This window comes from Osmerus mordax, chromosome 20 (genome assembly GCF_038355195.1).
Source record: "Osmerus mordax isolate fOsmMor3 chromosome 20, fOsmMor3.pri, whole genome shotgun sequence".
NCBI classification, from domain to species: domain Eukaryota; kingdom Metazoa; phylum Chordata; class Actinopteri; order Osmeriformes; family Osmeridae; genus Osmerus; species Osmerus mordax.
The window spans coordinates 6,168,658-6,188,007 of NC_090069.1; the positions used below are offsets into that span (position 1 = coordinate 6,168,658).

General features: G+C 41.7%; 1 protein-coding gene across 2 annotated transcripts in view; it reads left to right on the forward strand.

Annotated features, from left to right (window-relative positions):
- Positions 1–19,350, forward strand: part of LOC136964503 (ras-specific guanine nucleotide-releasing factor RalGPS1-like) — a 127,045-nt gene that overhangs the window by 77,462 nt on the left and 30,233 nt on the right. The gene's annotated exons all lie outside the window — the stretch shown is intronic.

Sequence of the window (19,350 nt, forward strand, 5' to 3'; positions counted from 1 at the left end):
ACAGCCTCCCTTGCATCCCCCAAACCCACCCCGACACTTCCTTCATCTCGGCTATTTGGGGAAAGAGCCTGCCACAGCCACAGGCACCAGCTGCAACTGTTGCTGAGTGAGGTCACAGGCTTCAGTGGGTTTGCAGCTTGACCCAGCTCTCATAGGAGGAGAAAGGAGGAGGACAATTTATACCTGTGAGAAATGGGAAGCATTTTTCTTTCACGTTTACTTATTTGATGTTTGTTTTTCTATATTTTCATAGTCTTTCCCATGGTATTTATTGACCTCTTTGTCTCTCCCTCTCACTTTCACTCTCTCCGACACATAGACGCAAATTCACTCTCAGTCAATAGAGGGCAGTCTCCAAGCCTTAGGAAGGTGTGCTGTAAGGCAGATTCAGATTTTTTATGTATTGTCAGGTAATTTGGGTGTGTTTGTTGAGCAGAGGAGGCTTTATTGACGGTACAGTAATTATCTGGCAATTTACTCAGTTAAGGCCTTTTATAAAATTGCTGTGTTAAGGAGAGTGAATGCTGATCCACAGTGCAAGTGTAAACATTTGCTGCTCAGCTCAGACAATTTAGATTTAAACACTCACCAGAATGTATTTATTGCACTCTTGAATTCAAGTGGTAAGTCATTTTATTCAGTTAAATTTGCCTCCCTGTAAGTGGAATGTATTTTTCTCGACATGCTGAAGTCAATTTCCGTCAGCATCCAAACAGGAAAGAGCTGTCCATGATGCTAACCGCCAAAAGCTCATGCAATTGGAGAGGAATTCTGGTTTGTTACTTTGTAATGTCAGTGACCTCTTATGTAACACCTCTGTAGCACTGTCAAGTTTATTTCAGCTAAATGTTATTTATTTTGTTGGCTTGTTTTTAAAAGATTACTACATAGGCTAGATGGACACAATCTCAATCTGACCTTGTTTTCCGAAAGCAAAATATTTACAGGCTAGACAGAAGTGTTTATCTCAGTTTTGCCACTTTGACTTTTAGGTTCAGAGTACATGCTTTGATGTACTTGAAATAGACCTGGCCATTATTCTGATATTTATATTATTGTCCGTTTTTTTCCATTCTTCCAAGTTTTTTTTAAAAGTATTTTTTTTACTGTGTTTCAAAGGTACATTAAATCATAGCTCACCTTTGCAATGTTTTGCAGAGTCCCTCTCTGGGTGTGTTTGCTATGGTGGAGTAAGTAGGTGTGGATGTGGAAGTGGGTTGTGTATCTGACCACTGAAGAAGTCAATAGACTCCAGTACTGTGGTCAAATACTTAAATTGTCCCCTAGCAATCAACCCTAAAGGCTTTTTGGGTTGTTCTTGAGGGATTAACATTTTTTACTTCCTTTTTCCCATTTCCTCTTTGTTTTGTATTTTATATACATGTGAATTGCTGAGACCACTGATATCTTTTAATGGTGAATCCTTTGGCTATGGATTAAGTTTAAAAAAGTACAGTAAAAACAAGACAGAAAAGGTTTACAGTGGTCAATAAAAAAACCCTGTCAAGTAACTTAAGAGGAACTGGGCTTGTGGGAGTCCTTTGCAGAGAACACATCTCTGCAAAGTTTAGCAGTTAACAAGGCCTGGCCAGTAAGCAGAAGGGTTGCCAGATCCCTTGTGGGGGTTATTATGTAGCTCAGTATACCTTCTTAGCAGCAGATTGAAAGCCAGCTTTTGAGCAAACCCAGATGCAGCAACGCATAAAACCTAAAGCGTTAACCATTTTCAATATCTCTGTATACAACTGCCTATTTAAAACAAAAAGATATAGGTGGAAGTTAAGATAATGGCCACAGTTATGACCGGAACACATTTGTATTTATTATTGGAAATTGTACAGCTCAGACAGGCCTTACTTTCTTTACTCCATGCTTCAGTGAAGGAGGGCAAGCTCCAGCCTGTGCTGAGCCGACCACATTCAAGTCTCCATCCTCTCTTATTATTCACCCATGCAGTCTGCTGGCTGACAGGCAGATGATTGATGGGGACCTACAGGTAAGTCTGGACAACTGAATACACCCTGTCCTTACATTTCCCCCCAAACCCTACTCAGTGTTCAAAAAAGGATGGACTTTCTCTTAGAAAGCAGAATTACTGTAAACTAATACTCCTACTGCAGATTACGTTTTTTGAGTCATGGCTGAAGTTTTTGTTTCCAAAATAAATGCACACCTACGATACCATGAGAAAATAGTCTATACTGTTATTTCATCACACTAACTCAATAAAGCGTAACTCACACAATAAACGCAACACAAACATTCAAGTCGTTTTAGTTTTTTTTGAGAGACATAGCTCCGAGCCTGAGGGGCAGACATGGCCCACAGGGGGCAAGGCATGTGTGCTGCTGCTCTTGGAGAGATCAGAGGTCGTAGACCAAAAGATCAAGGTCAGTGGGCCTACTGCTGTGTGCTCATTGGGAGAGTGAACGATGAGGGCCTGGGACAGAAACCCACCCACGCCTCACATGTCACACTTAGGATCCTCAAGTCTCCATTTTTTACCAAACCACTGACCCGATCAGAAACTTGTACCTCCCGTGATAAACTGATTTAAAAAAACACTTATCATGAGCTGCAATTTCTCAACCAATTTATGCCAGTATCTCTGTCCCAGAGTTGAGTATTTCCCATGTTGCCTTGTCTCAGCTTTTCACAAGGTCTAACAATATTAGGTAACACTTTAGAATAATGGTCCGTTGTTAACGAGTAGCTATGCAGGAAGTAATAGGTAGTTCTACATTAACACCGAATTTAATACTATTAACTAATATGGAACCAAGATTAACTAAGCAGTAAGTAATAGCTAATTTACGACAAAGGTAGTTCCTTGGTAGGTATTTGATCATTACTAAATAAATATATCCTCATTGAGAAATACTTGTGAACTATGACCAATTAAGAAAGAATAACCAATGAATTGGTGTGACTAAATGACTAAATGTAAAATGACTAAATGTAAATGTAAATGAATTACTAATCACAAAAGAAATGTCTAAAAAGTGAACAATTGTGTTTTCTTTACTCTTAACATGGTCATACCATTTCAGAAGCTTGTGCCTCAAATGAGTTCTTTGTGGAAACCAGTTTATGAATATTAACGTCATAACACGTCCCCGTCCCCCCCACAATATTTACATTTAGTTATTTAGCAGACGCTCTTATCCAGAGTGACTTACAGTAAGTACAGGGACATTCTCCCCGAGGCAAGTAGGGTGAAGTGCCTTGCCCAAGGACACAACGTCATCTGGCACGGCCGGGAATCGAACATGAATATGCCGGCAATTTCGATGTGACTGCTATTACGTCTTTCTGCAGCTCAGAAAATATCTAATCCCGGCCGGTCCATTTTCCAAATCCAGTCGATTTAGCTTACCGAAACCTATTTGTCCTGAAATCCATGTCATGTTTTCCCTAAACCAATACTCTGGTGCAACGTCAATGAGTGAGTTTGGAGCGCAAAATCATTTGGCACATATTTATGGATGGTAAATATCCAGTATTTTGCTAACATAATCCCTTAGATAACGACTAGGTGAATTTCACTAGATTTTCGAATTGTAGAATTAGTGCGAATTTGTATGAATGGGACTTTTTACAAGCTAGCTGACAGCTAGCCTGGCTTTACAGCTAGCAACAACTGTAGCTAGCGTTTTGGGCCATGTTCCTGTTCTCTGTTCTCCTGTTCTCTGAATTGGGTTATCTAGCAAGTTATTTTAAAGTCCTGCCATTTGAAAAGGTTCTGGACCACCATCCGGCGACTCAGGAGGGGGAAGCAGTGCACTGTCAATGCTGTATATGGTGGGGATGGTGCGCTGCTGACCTCGATGGGGGACGTCCTGGATCGTTGGAAGGAATACTTTGAAGACCTCCTTAATCCCACCAACACGCATCCAACGTGGAGGCAGAGTCTGGGGACATTTGGGGGGGCCCTTCTATCTCTGGGGCTGAGGTCGCCGAGGTGGTTGAAAATCTCCGCAGTGGCAGGGCCCCTGGGGTGGATGAGGTCCGCCCGGAGTTCCTTAAGGCTCTGGATGTTGTAGGGCTGTCTTGGTTGACACGACTCTGCAACATCGAGTGGACATCGAGGACAGTGCCTCTGGACTGGCAGACCGGGGTGGTGGTTCCCCTCTTTAAAAAGGGGGACCGGAGGGTGTGCTCCAACTTTAGGGGGATCACACTCCTCAGCCTCCCTGGGAAAGTCTATTCAGGGGTTCTGGAGAGGAGGGTCCGTCGGATTGTCGAACCTCGGATTCAGGAAGAGCAATGTGGTTTTCGTCCTGGCCGTGGAACTGTGGACCAGCTCTATACCCTTGGCAGGGTTCTGGAGGGTGCATGGGAGTTCGCCCAACCAGTCTACACGTTTTGTGGATTTGGAAAAGGCGTTCGACCGTGTCCCTTGGGGGCTCATGTGGGGGGTGCTCCGGGAGTACGGGGTACCGGACTCCCTGATTGGGGCTGTTCGGTCCCTGTACGACCGGTGCCAGAGTTTGGTCCACATTGCCGGTAGTAAGTCAAACTTATTCCCGGTGAGGGTTGGACTCCGCCAGGGCTGCCCTTTGTCACCGATTCTGTTCATAACTTATATGGACAGAATTTCTAGGCGCAGCCAGGGCGTTGAGGGGGTCCGGTTTGGTGACCTCAGGATCGGGTCGCTGCTTTTTGCAGATGATGTGGTCCTGTTGGCTTCATTGGGCCGTGACCTTCAGCTCTCACTGGAGCGGTTCGCAACCGAATGCGAAGCGGCTGGGATGGGAATCAGCACCTCCAAATCTGATGCCATGGTTATCGACTGGAAAAGGGTGGAGTGCAATCTCCGGATCGGGGAGGAGATCTTGTCCCAAGCGGAGGAGTTCAAGTATCTCCGGGTCTTGTTCACGAGTGAGGGAAGGATGGAGCGTGAGATCGTCAGGCGGATCGGTGCGGCGTCCGCAGTGATGCAGGCTCTGCATCGGTCTGTCGTGGTGAAGGAGCTGAGTCGAAAGGCGAAGCTCTTTATTTACCAGTCGATCTATGTTCCTACCCTCACCTATGGTCACAAACTGTGGGTAGTGACCGATAGAACGAGATCGCGAATACAAGCGGCCGAAATGAGTTTTCTCCGCAGGGTGTCCGGGCTCTCCCTTAGAGATAGGGTGAGAAGCTCGGTCATCCGGGAGGGGCTCAGAGTAGAACCGCTGCTCCTCCGCATCGAGAGGGGCCAGTTGAGGTGGCTCGGGCATCTGATAAGGATGCCTCCTGGACGCCTCCCTGGTGAGGTGTTCTGGGCACGTCCCACCACTGGGAAGAGGCCCCGGGGAAGACCCAGGACACGCTGGAGAGGGACTATGTCTCTCGGCTGGCCTGGGAACGCCTCGGGATCCCCCAGGAAGAGCTGGTGGAAGTGGACGGGGAGAGGGAAGTCTGGGCCTCCCTGCTTAGGTTGCTGCCCTCGCGACCCGACCCCCGGATAAGCGGAAGATGATGGATGGATTTAATGGAAAACTTCCAGTGCATATAACTTAAAAAATGTTACCCAATCACTGCAGTTGTTTTATGTTGTAGATATAGCGAGGTGACATGTTAGTGAGATGTTAACATGTTTTTCCCTTTGAAATAATGGTCCAGATTACAGTTACTGCGGGATGACAGGGTAACGCTTGAGTAATTAGTGAGGAGTTAACATGTTTGTCACTTTAAAATAATATGATTAGTAAACTAATCCAATCATGAGCGTGTCAGCATCACTTCCTAATTATAATTTTTTTTAAACAAGTTATCATTATTTGTATTATACCATGTTTAAGTTTGAAATAAACAGAAAACATGCGTCCATCCTTTGGTAAGAGTAGTCACAATCTCAACCTGTAGCTGGGGGGGTGGGGGGATATAATATTCATAAACTGGTTTCCACAAAGAACCCATTTGAGGCACAAGCTTCTGAAAAGTTATGACCATGTTAAGAGTAAAACAACCAAATTGTTCACTTTTTAGACATGTTACTTTTGTGGTTAGTAATTAATTGGTTATTCTTTCTTAATTGGTCATAGTTCACAAGTAGTTCTCAAGAGGATATATTTATTTAGTAATAACCAAATACCTACATAAATTAGCAATTACTTACTGCTTAGTTAATCTTGGTTCCATATTAGTTACATTTACATTTAGTCATTTAGCAGACGCTCTTATCCAGAGCGACTTACAGTAAGTAAAGACCCATTCTCTCCGAGGCAAGTAGGGTGAAGTGCCTTGCCCAAGGACACAACGTCATTTTGCTTTCCGGGAATCGAACTGGCAACCTTCAGATCACTAGCCCGCTTCCCTAACCGCTCAGCCACCTGACTCCATCTGACTCCTAGTTAATAGTATTAAATTCGGTGTTAATGTAGTACTACCTATTACTTCCTGCATGTTACTACTTGTTAACAACGGACCATTATTCTAAAGTGTTACCGAATATTGTAACCATGAGGGCTAGAAAGAGACAGGTTTTTATTGTAATTGTTTTTGTAGGTAAGAGAGGGTCTTTCAGAGAATTGCCCAGTCACACTTTAAAAGATGTAGTTAGCATAGTCATGTTTCAGATTTCAGTGAGAAAACCCCCTCTAACATCTCAGCAGTTGAGAACTACTAACTCGTTGCCTGTGTTTTGTTTCACATACATTTCAACACAGTCGGCCCAGCGCTGTTTACCTTAATCTACCTCACACATTCCCATGTGTCTCAGCATAAAGCAATTCTTCAAATCTCATGAGTGTTGGAACGACCATAGATTTATGGAAATCTAAGGGGAATGAATCACTTCATCACTTCCCAGCAACAGACAGTGATTCACTTATTTCAGGATTTTGCAATTGAAGAGAATAAGTAGGTCACTGAGAAAATGTGATTAGTTTAATGCCAAAACATGTTTTATGAAACTATTTGAAACATTACATCATTCCAGCTCTTAAGTTTGGTAGAAACCTCTGTCTTGCTGAATGTTTGGTGGTGGGCTGAAAATGACTGCATTATTAAACTAAACAGCCTGGTTGTAAAAATGCATGATAGACAGATTTATAGTTAATCCAAAAATACATTGGAAATGTTAAACTGGCTGCATCCTTAATATGTGTGTCATAAAAGTGACCCTAACTGAAGCAATGTGCTTTGGGAGAGCCCACTTTCTTTAAGCTTTTCAGAGTCTTTTTGGACCATGAAACCAAAAGCCAAGAATTGACTTATGTTGTATAAGTCGATATGTTGGAGAAGGCTGGTGGGTTGGGTGGATTGTAGAAAATGTTGTGGGGTGCCCTGTGGCAGCTTATTTCCATTTGAAACTTGACAACCCATCTGGAGGTGTGGGGTGGTAGACGAGGGAACATCAACACAGCAATAACAAAATGGCTGTAATGAGTGTTGTGGTTTGCTGTTCTGTTTCTCAATCCCGCACAGTTTGAGATTACGTCCTCAGTCATTAAATGGACTACACAGGAATTCTCTTGCCTTTCTGCCTTCGTGGTCATTCTCAAAGGGAGTATGTCTGTTTACCGTGACAACCGAAAGAATGTCCGAACTGAAAGAGTACTCAAGCTGTCGTTTTTTTACAAGGTGACCCTGTTTTACGGTAACCTTTGATTGGAAAGATGCTTACCTCATCCTCACATCATTTTGGGTTTGGTTCCACTTCAGTCCTTTCACTTACTGTCACCCTGTAAATTTCCCTCTGTGATTTGACGTTCCATGCATACAAAAGTCTGACAGACTATATTGTGTTTCAGTTTATGACATTTGAATCTGGTACTATAGTACCTTAAGTATATTGAGTGTTAACAATATATTGTTAACATTCAACAAAGCCTTGTTAGCAAGTCTGTCAAATGAGCGACAGCTCAAGCCAAAAACCTTTTGATGTGCATTTACAAACTGAACCATGGAGTCTATAATTGTTTCAAAGAGGCTCAAGTAACTTTCAGCAGAAAGTAGTAGTTATTTCAGTTCCTGAAAATCTAGTGTCTGTTTTTTTCTAAATGAAGAGTTGAGAAAGACTCCTTGGGGTGAAATTTCCCACAAATGCTTCTCTTTCCATAAAGTTAATCCCCTATCTGTGGCAGTTCTAGTCATCAAGCACAGTTCCTGTCAGCTACTGCGAGAAAATATATTAGTCTTAAATGAATGCCAAACAACTGGACCATTGTTGGACAGGGTTCAGTAAACGGGGACACCACACCCTCTTGCTTGATCCAACTGCTATGCAGGTTTACCCATGAGTGAACAGGTGTGCTGTACCCGCATGCTCCTTGTTTAATTGGCAACCTTTTGACCTATATAGATATAGACACCATACTTCCTACCCCTCCTCATACATGAGCCCTTTAGATCTCACGATTCACAACCCTTATAAGGAAGGAAGATCAAAGGTCATTCCAACTATCTCCATTTCAGTTTAAAAAAAATGCACGTAGAGAAACAGGTTTCCATTTAAACAAAATTCAGTCATAAGTAGAATCGTCCTGCACTTTCGAACCATCTCTGTGCCCCGTCCATCTTTCCAAGGTAACTGAGGGTCACATGTTGTGATGACACTACCAGATGTTAGAAGGTCACCTCCATGCCAGGGAAAATCCCTAGTGACCTCTGCTTCCTGATCCTTGAAGGTGAACCCCGGATGCTAAGAACATTGACAATGAAACCTCAGTTAAGTTTCCATATATAAGTCAGACAAAGATCCCTGGTTCATAATAAGTGGTGGTAGGACAATAACATTTTTGTTTTTTATTGTTGAAAATATTTTATGGAAATACAATTGCTCTTAAACAGGTTTGATTTATACATTTGTATCTAATAGCTCAGAGTCTATCGTCAGGATGGTTCAAGTTGAGCCCTCCTTCTATTCCCACACAAAATAACAGTATGCCACAGTGTGGTAGCAGTCAGTTATATTAAGGTTTAAATGTGCAAATATTTTAAGACCACAAGGATCTGGCCTAAGAGGTCAATTTAAAGAGGTTTTAATTGGAATTTAAGTGGAAAACGGTTGGACGAAAGATGTTATGTCTGCACAAAAGAGATTTATACAGATCGAAGGCCTTTAAAAGAAGACATTTTGATACTCTACATGTGAATCTTGTGTGCACACTTTACATTTTACATGTGAAGAAGAACCTTTCTGTTTTTGTAATACTTATCCACAGTGTCACATGTGTGCGTCTCTCACTTTATATTTGTTGTTCTCTTTCACCCTAATGTTAGTCCTCCAGATTTAGAACATTCCAGAAGGAAATCATTTTTGTTCATAGTTCTGGCAACAGTTTTAACCTGCACGTATTTCCTTCATATATTCTTTTCTTTTATCCCAAAGTATTGTTCTCAATAAATCATTATAAATAGTTAAAAAGTGTTCTCATGAAACAAAGGAAATCCAAGCAGAAGATCTGGTTTCAGATATTGGAGTGAAGAAACTGTCACCTAATTTCCAGGATTCCTCCACTTCCATTAAACCATTCAATACTATGTTGCTACATGTTATATGCGATACAAATATATTTTCATAATATAGTTCAAGAAGTCAACTATGTCAAGGTTGCTGTTTTTTATTGCATTGTAGTAAACTTTGGAAACCTCTTGCTTTCTCTTTTTAGTTTGATTGAAACTGTAACGGATGCACCTTTTAACTTGATTGAATAGTTTTTAAATTAGCGTATCTTCTACCGCAATTTTTTTTCTCCATAAGTTAATGCAACAGTGACTACATACAGTTTAGGTTTACAAACCAACACACTTTTGAAAGGTAAGAGGTGAAAGGATTGCTTTCCTTTACATTCATGGAAATGCTTGGCAAGACCTCCCTTTCCACCCTCAATCAATCCAGAACAGGTGACCATTTCCACGTTTTCCATGTTCTCATAGTGTGCTTTTTCTCCTCAGACTGTGACTGACTTTTATTGACAACGTGAAACTATTGGCTCAGCGTCTGGTAACTCAACAGGGCTCTGGACAGTTGTTTTTAACAGGCATCTGCAGCTGTGGTCCAACCAGTAGTGTTGCTGATCTGTGTAAGAGACCCACTAAAATGATGGCCCTCCTGATGAGTCACTTTTCGGAACCGAGGGTAAGACCTCTGGCAGCTCGATTAGTGACTACGATTCCCAGAAGCCCATAGCTGATGTCAAACATTTATTTTCTAGTTTTTCCCGGTTCCTTCAGAGTTGGGCATTGCCATGTGTTTGAGTTGGATCTCAGTGGCGGAACTGAAATGGAGGCTTGTATAGAAATGTGAAGAACACATTTCAAATTTAATACTGTAAAGCAGCATTGCTTGATCTCATTGGTGAGACCTATTTTGTATCTGAGATGGAAATAGTGGCGTTAAACTGCGGAAACAGTTAAATGTTTTGCCTTATTAATTATGCACATTTTTCAGCGCTCCTGCTGTGCTCTGTAGGAAACAGGCTAGACAGATCTCATGCCACGTTCCACAGCCATTGTAAGTCCACTGCAGCCTTCACAGCTATTGCAGGGTTGAGGGAACCTGGAATGTTTTAGTCCTTCACTAGGTTGAGCACATGTGAGAAACATATGGAAATGTTGTGAAAACGTCAGTACCTTGGATCCTTCCCCTTGCATCCCTTTATCTTTCTTTCTATTTCTGTTTCTCTCTGTCTCTCATTTTTACGCCATTTACTGTTTGTTTTTTGTCTGTGAGCCATTTCAGCTCTTTTTTTTTTTTTTTATGGTCGACCCTCATAATGTCAGGGAGTGCTTTATTGTGTGGGCCTCAATGCCCTGCAGGCCCGCATAGCCCCACACCCGTCAATCCCCCTGCCTGAGTTTGTGAACGAATGGTTGCGGCTTCAATTTTATTGCCCTCTGCAAGGGTCCCCTGTGTTCCCAGCCAGAAGGGCTTAGCATTCTGGGTAAGTAACAGAGATGAAGTTTAACTAGGTAGGGACAGGCTTGCAAGATATTAAAGGCAACCAGGTAAAACACATAATTATAATTTTTCCTTCATTTAGATCATTTCCCCCAACACATTATCAGAGATAAACACAAATTGTACCTTGCTGTTTACATGGCATTACTGTTTTGCCATTACTGTTTACATGGCAACCCAAGCAGAAAGGCACATCAAACTCATCTCTGTAGTACTCTTCAAGCAAGTACCACAAATATGGTCACAAAAATGTTGCTAAATCTAAAGTCTGGCTACATTATATTATTCCATATCTAACTTTCAAATGGATTTGGAATTAAAGATTGAAAAATATTTTGCATGAAATTATTCACTTAAAATAACTAAGATGTTGTTGCAGAACTGGTGTGACATTTGCCTGTGAGAAAGGTCACAGTTCAGCCACTAGAGAGAGACCCTACTCCATTTATAGCTGTCAACTGCTCAGCGGCAACTCAGCACTTATCACTTTGACAGGCGCTCGACAAAGCCATTCGGGGACCACGTTCCACTCGTTTGACCTCAGGTGTCTGTTAGCCTGACAGCCCATAGACTTATTGTCTTGCACGGAGTGTGTTTTCCCCGTTGACTGAGTGTCCATGCCCATTTAACTCTCTAGACAACCATAAGTAACTTGTGAGTGATCACATAATGTTCCAAAAACACCTTTCTAAGTCTCAGCCCTTAGTGTCTCCCCGGATCCCAGTTGCCCCATTTGCAAACACAAGTGAAGGTGTAATGCTTTACAGACTGGTTTGACAGACGAGGGTGAACATGGGTGAGTTGTCATGTAAGGGCTTTTTCGTTGGCCTTGACAAAAGAGGCTTCCGGACCCGACTAGTTTCCCCTCTTAAAGAAATGTTATTTTCTACCTAAATCTCTCCAGTTTCTCGTACAAGACCAACGTGGAACTTTTAATTTGTGTACAGCTGCATGAAATGCAGAGCAGATAATTACAGGGTCTGTGCTTGTTCGGAGCTGCAGGTCATAGTTTGCAGCAACATACCATGCTAGACAGGCTGAACACTTGACACTTGGTATGTCAAAAGAGAATTGTACCGATGTGTATTCATGTATATGTTTGTCAGCACAAGCTGTTGTGCACATATGCATTAGGACTAGGTGTTTACTATGTTCGTTTAACAGTAGATTTTCCTGTTAGGAGTTGTTTTCTACTGGGTTTGATCTGGTGCATTCCTTAAGGCTCACAGATTTGTGTCATAAACCCCAGCAGCTGACAGCTGTGATACTGACAAGTGAGACTAGATTCATGGATACACAATAAAAAGTTTAAAAAAACTCAACTGGGTATTCTCCCCATTTTCTTTATCACACTCGATTTTATATTGAATTCAAGTCTTCATCTTAAAAAATATATATATATATATAAATTCAAATGTGAGAAACAGCGCCCCCAATGTGTAGTGCAAACCTGTAGGCCAGCGATAACTCTGTTACAGTAGTCAAGAAAATACTGTGGCCCGGACAAGCAGCTTGGTGGCGTCCTCTGTCAGAAACAAAAAGATCCTCTTGATGTTGCGCAGAGAATACCGACAGGTCTGCATTGTGCAAGTGAAGTGTTTCTTAAAATCCAGATGTTCATCAAGGAGGACACCTAGGTGTCTTGCCGAGCTAAAGACTGCCACGGCTACTACAAATAGCAGGGATGACAGGGATGAAGAGTTGCTCCATCTTGTTCAAGACTAAGTTTCAGGGTGTGGGAGGATATCCATGAGGAAATGTCCACCAGACATACCGAGATTCATTCGCTGACTCGAGGGGGTAGAGGGTAGGAAGTAGAGAGACAGCTGTGGATCGTCAGTTTAGCAGTGTTAAGAAAAACCATGTGATTTAATGATCAAGAAAGGTCATCAAATTGAAGGAATGTTCCCAAGAAGGACAACGAACAGGCAGAATATAAAAGTTGTGGCATTTGTGCAACCACCTATAGTTTTACTATGATTATCCTTTAAATAAATACCTTAACACATACACTGGAACATTGGGTAACCTCAGACCCGCAGATTCTAAGATCTATTTTGTGATTTCATCATGGCAGTCTGGACCAGGAAGGTCCAAACCTTCTTGGAAGTTTCCCCCGTCTTCTCCATTTGTTTTTGCTAGTTTGTTCCTGACTGGTGACATTGGCAGGACTAAACCCACAGGAGAATCCAAAAGGGATCCTATTTCAAAATCATACATACCCCAAAGTTGGGTTCGAAACTTCGTAACATTGAAAATATAAATGTTGTTTTTCTGTACCCAATGCTGTTTATCAGCCTCATTTTGGCAAATGCCAGCAAGGAAAAATGGCAAAACCACAGCAATTAGAAGTGCATGCCAAATGTCTGACAACAATTTCCAACAATGACCTGTTAACGCATGTGTGTCTGTATTAAATGTTCTGTTCCGCAAGTAGTCGACAGTTTCACTTTATAATATATTCATGAGCGTCTCATACAAGCTACAGCCACCAACAATAATTATCCTTAGGTGAGTTGGCTCGCAAGTTTGTAAAAAAACACACACTTTTTTACTTCTCATTAAAGAAATTCTGTTGATAGAAGAGTGAGTCCAGATTTAGCCATTAAAATGTATTGGTTAATGGTTACACACTTCTTAATAAGATAGCTTTCTTTGTTTATTGTGCTGAATTATGGAATTCAGCTTCTTGGCTCTTAAATCACTTGACTGGCAGCAACATTGCTCTCTGACCCCTTTCCTTGAGGTTATGGACTTGATGATCCATCCAGTCTTGTAAAGCAGACACAGTGTTGTCTTTGGGAAGCCTGACCACCAACCAACACCAAAAGATTACTCTGGAAGGGTACTTACTGAAGGCTCACTAACGTCTTGGCAGCTCACTTGAGGTCCAGCGACATCCTCTTGGCTTTTGGTCTTAGTCTGGACAAGGCTTTGTCCAGCCACTAGTGGCAAGGATGGGCTTTTTTTTTGTTGACTGCTGGCGGCCATGTTTATGAGTGTAATTTATGGAGGGGTGGCGTTGTGAGACCTGAACTACCATTCCTCACATAGGACACAACTTCCTCTCTTAAGAACTGAACAGAGTCAATGAGAAAAGCAGAGGCATCACATCATGTGGACACTATTCTAATATCTTTGATAACCTAATGTGCTATTTGCTTTGCCTCTATGGGATCCAATGACGTCATTACTTTTGGCTTCATTTGCCGATGCTAATAAAATGTCAAAAATATATACTGTGTCATTTTGGGATGCAATCCAATCTTCACGTCACTCATAATTAACTTTAATTGTTCCAATATTTAAGGTAATGCCTTTGAGTGCAAAAGACTGCACTGTTGCCTGAAGGAGTTGTGTTTTACTGAACTGATCCAGAACGGCTCAAGTGGACTGACATATGGAAGCAAGCAGGCACTTGTGGTCCGAGAGAAAAGCCACAGTGAAGTGGGATGAGATGTGCCCATCTGAAGCCGTATGGGGCTCTTTAGATAATGGTTCTCATATGGCCAACATTGAGTAACAAGTGCCTTGCGTTTCTCCTGCAAAAGAGGGTTTTTTAAGAGGAGGTAGATTATCATGACGACGCTTAGTCAGATCCTGTAAGCATACACATTTCTGTCTTAGACATGTTGTGGTACTGCTTGGGTATGACGGTCACCATTCCCCTTTGACCTGCATCCATTGGCAGTTACCCTCACCACCAAACCTCGTATCTGTTGTGTTACTAAAGAAAATGGTGACTAGGCAGTGCAGTGTTTCCCCACAGATTAGAAAGCTATTTGTGGCGGTGGGGGGGGGGTCGAAATAATTCACAAAATCAACAACAACAAACAAATAATTTCTGCATATGCAGGTAGCGACGCTAGTGCTAAATAACTATTTAACTGGTCGGCTCCATGACGCCGGGTAAGTAGCTAGCTCCTGAGACTTCTCACCAAAAGAACGAAGGGGAACCTTCGATTATGTCCGTAGGTACCTAGCGAAAAGTAGCCTCAACTTTCCTTGACCTTAGCTACGGCACTAATGCTGAAGGCTCGCTGATATAGCTGTCGGTCTTACTAGAACGGCGTAGGTATGCATCGTTGCTAACGTGTGCTGACGTTGTGATTGTGCTTATGTGAGAAAGACGGAGAGACGGAGGGAGAGCAGGGAAAGGAAATGCAGCTGACGAAACACAATATGTGGCGGCCGGTGTTGATTCTGTGGCGCACCGCCACGAATTAGTCTATGTGTGGGAAACACTGCAGTGATTTTCATTTGCTTTTGGGCATGGACTTTAAATCTTTTACAAATTCCTTTTCTTTTTTTAGTTTCCCAGGTCTTAAGGTACTCAACAGTTGGAGTACATTGAGACTTGTTCAGTAGGTAATGCCTTCCATATTAACGCAGCATGTGCCGAATCACATTTAGTTCCGGTTACAAGTAGAGCAATGGCCAGCAAGACTTCAAAACCACAGGATAACTACAGCGTGGGATTGGTAAGCTGCCACACCACAGGACTGAGTGTGCAAAAATTGAGGATTCGGTATCTGACCAGTGCGAGACAATCAATGTGACTTGTCATGATCAACGGGCAATTTGGATTGAAAGCACATACTTGTAATCAGATACGAAGAGGTATGTTTTCTCTGTCTTTCTTATGTCTTACTCAAGGTGTTGTACATCAAATATGAAGTTGAAGACTGACCATTTCAGACTTGATGTCTTTCAGCAGCATTATATGAGCATCCACCTCTCCTCCTCCTGAGACCTCCCAACACACCTACAACCTTCTCTGCCCACTCCATCGCCAACTTTGGGTTATCTCTGCAAAATGCACCTGAGGTGACATGAAACATTTCAAATACCCTGAGGGGGATATCCATTAGGCGGCAGTGTGACCAAAGAGCGGCAGCGAGGGCACCCAGTTGGCCGTGTATTAGTCACACAACCCCATTCACAAAAATGAATAGTTGGACCGTGTCATGGATGAGTTGTTGCAAGAGACAACCACCCTGCGTTCTCCCTCTATCGCCTAGTCCATCAAATCCCATTTCCTGTCAGGTCATGCTGATGGCACAGTCAGGATTCGACACAGTCTGACACCGAGTTCAAAGACAAGATCTTCCTAAAGGGATCGAGTGACTCAAAAAGTGTTTGTGCATTTGCTCCAAGGAAGGAGAGAGACTTTCCACAGTGGGTAGGCCACTGGAGTACTGAGAGAGCACATGTGGCCAATACAACCCCGACAGAGAAGGATTAGAGTGTTTCCAGGGAATGGAAATAAAATCTAATTTCTGCACTGCAGGCCTCCCCCCCCCCCCCCCACCCCTTCGTCCTCCTCCTCCCCAAGAGATCACTGCTGGGACACACTTCTGCATCTTCTTCCCATGCTCTGTACAAGTAGCTGCATTCAATATCTACCTAATTCATGTCCTCATCTTTTACGTTCTCATTGATCTCAAATTATTCATTGCCATGCTTTTTTAAATTGTCTATTTGCATGGGTACAGTAATGTGAGCTGCTTGGTATACAGTATACGAATCACAGGGGCCTATTACATGGACTCAAGCTGTTGAGGAAGGGAACTCTTGAGGAAGACCAAGCCTATTTTGACATGCAGTGTTATGGACAAGATGTGTTAGAAGCCAAGTCAATTGGCCTTTTGGTGGATCATTAAAATATGTCCCAAGCACAATACACAATTTCAAAATTGTGCATTGAGGTCACTTACAAACAGAAGCACAATAAATTCACAGGGTGACTGACTGATAAAATTGTGACACAAATCAATTGAGTCTCTTATGGCCTCTTTTATAAAGGATCGTATCTGGGCAGTAGCCAGTGTGGTACACAAAGACACAGAGATGATGATCCCTATGACAATGGAATGTATATATCTTTATCTTGCTTCAGGAGGCTACGTCATAGTGTTGGAGTAAAGCTTTACAGTTTGTGTGGTATGCTCACAAGCCTTTCTTGAAGATCCGTTCCAAGACAGTTTCTCCACTGGAATTTCAAGTATTGTATCACATGACAATCTAATGTAATATCCCATTTTGTTTCAAGCACTGATTGCCAAAGGATACTGGTTTGGGACTAAATAATTGGTTCTAATCTAATACAAACAGTCAGCAATAGATGGTTTATTTTTTATCTTTGGAAAGCCAGTTAACATTGAAAGTGGAAGTGCCAAATAAGGATTCTGTTATTGATGCTTGACATAAAGTATATGAAGCATCAGAATACAGCTTAACCAGCTTAACCTTAAACACCATTGAACACCATGCAACCCTCTCGTGTATTGAATACATATGTAAATTGATCAAGCCCTAAGGCTTTGGGAAATATATGCTGTAGGTAGCTTCACCAAGGGCTTTTAAGGACACAGGGCGTCCATGTCTATCTCCAACTTCTGCTCCCACGCATTACACTTTTTTTTCCTCCTGGAAGTGTCCTAGAGTGGGCCTGACACAACACAGACAACCACACAGACCATCTGGACTGACAGATCCACTGGAGATCCACACATGCATCCCATCTTCGCATGTAACATGTGTAGGTGATGCTGGTCGATGTGGATTAAACCTGTGTACACTAGCGGCTGTGTCATAATGTAAAATAACCACATTTTTGGGGTTATTTCAGTGAATTTATATTTCTTATTGGTTGTGCGGTAGACAGCTCCATCTGGTCTACCGGGTTGTGAGAAGTAGGACAGAGCCGTTGGTCAAGTCAGGTACAAGTGGCTTTATTGGTATCACTTCAGAGGTTACATTTATGGTTACACACCATCACTGGACATTCTCGCGCTGAGAAGCCCAACATTACAAAATAAACAGTCTCCCTTTATACTCTTCTGCAGCCTGCCCCTTTCCTATACTTAAATGTGTTGCAACATCAACAAGTGTCATCTGTTAGCTTTCCTCTCTGGCTCCTGTCAATATTTAATGCCAAGTGGGCCTAGGTGACATTTAACAAGTGGGCTGCGTTTTATAAGTCCTAATTTGGTAACCTACTAGGGCCTATGGTGTCTGATTTCTTTCCTATCAAGCCATTCCATCCCTTGGCCTGGCACAAGCCATGTGGTGAGCATGCTTCTCTCCCACCTGATTTAAATATAGCTGTCTGCTCCTGTTCTGACCTCTCTGAGGATGACGTTTAGATCAGCCTAATTCACCTTCAGGACACTCATTGTAGATTTACCATAATATCAATACAATGGGGACCCTTCTCTGTTTTTTTCATCTCCCACAGTTGTTAAACAGCACAAGCAAAATGGACAGTGACCTGATCACAGTGAGAGCTTCTCTCGTTGTATTTATTTAGTGATATCAAAACTCAATAGTTGAAGTGAAAGGGTCATTATAGAATTTTTTTATTAAAAATACTGTCTATCTGCATACAGTAACACATGGGTATGGATAGATCTGACAATTATTTCAACATTTCTATATCTTTGTAAAGCTATAACGGTAAATGGTCATTGACAAGGTAGACTACTAGACTGTAGACAAACAACACTCAGAATACTGTCATAGAGATAAAATTACAGAAAACTACAAATCCACAACTTAAATATTTTGTGACAATTTTGTGTGAAAAAATAATCCTGTATTATGTAAAAAGTTAGCCTGTGAATTGACCAGAAACTGATATAGATTCAAATATCTGTAAAATAGACTCCCACACCACTCACATGTTAACAGAAGCAAGCAAATTCTCTTACAGATCTCCCATCTTCCTAATACGTAAATGGAAAGTACTACCACTGGAAGACTTTATAGACCAGGGTTGCCTATGCCTTTTCCTTTCATTGATGTGGTAAATCTCTATTAAATTATAAATTGATTTAAAGCCATTTTAAGAATACCAAATAGATCATGTTACAATTTAATGCAATGTCCCAACATGTGATGTTCATCTTCCAAGCAGTGAAATATGGTCAATTAGAGTTTGAGTGAAGTTTAATCGCAGTCAAAATACCAGTTGTTTTAGGAAAGATTAAATTGGGAAAACATGTTATCCTTCTAGGGCAAAGAAAATTATGTACACTGGCTTTTTTAAGTGCAAATTGTACAAATACTAATAATAACTTTGTGATCATATTGATCTGTTCTTGGGATACATTTGTTTGAGCCATTTTAATCATTTGACATTATCTGAAGCCATATTGCCAAAAGTTCAAACTATAGCCCTAATTATTCTTAGTAATGTAGTCATTTCATTTAGCTGATGCTTTTATTCCAAATGGCTTACAAATGAGAACTAGAGAGGATACAATTTCTGGGGAAATTGTAGGGTGTGCTTGCTTGCGTCGGTTGCACAGGGGTCTGTATATTTTATATAAAAATGCATCGGGCCTACTTATTATTTATAAAGATTACATAGATTTAAAAGCATCTTTTTTTGCTGCTCATTTACAACTCAAAATATGAGTGAAGTGTAGAATGAAATATGATGTCTTCTCATTTCC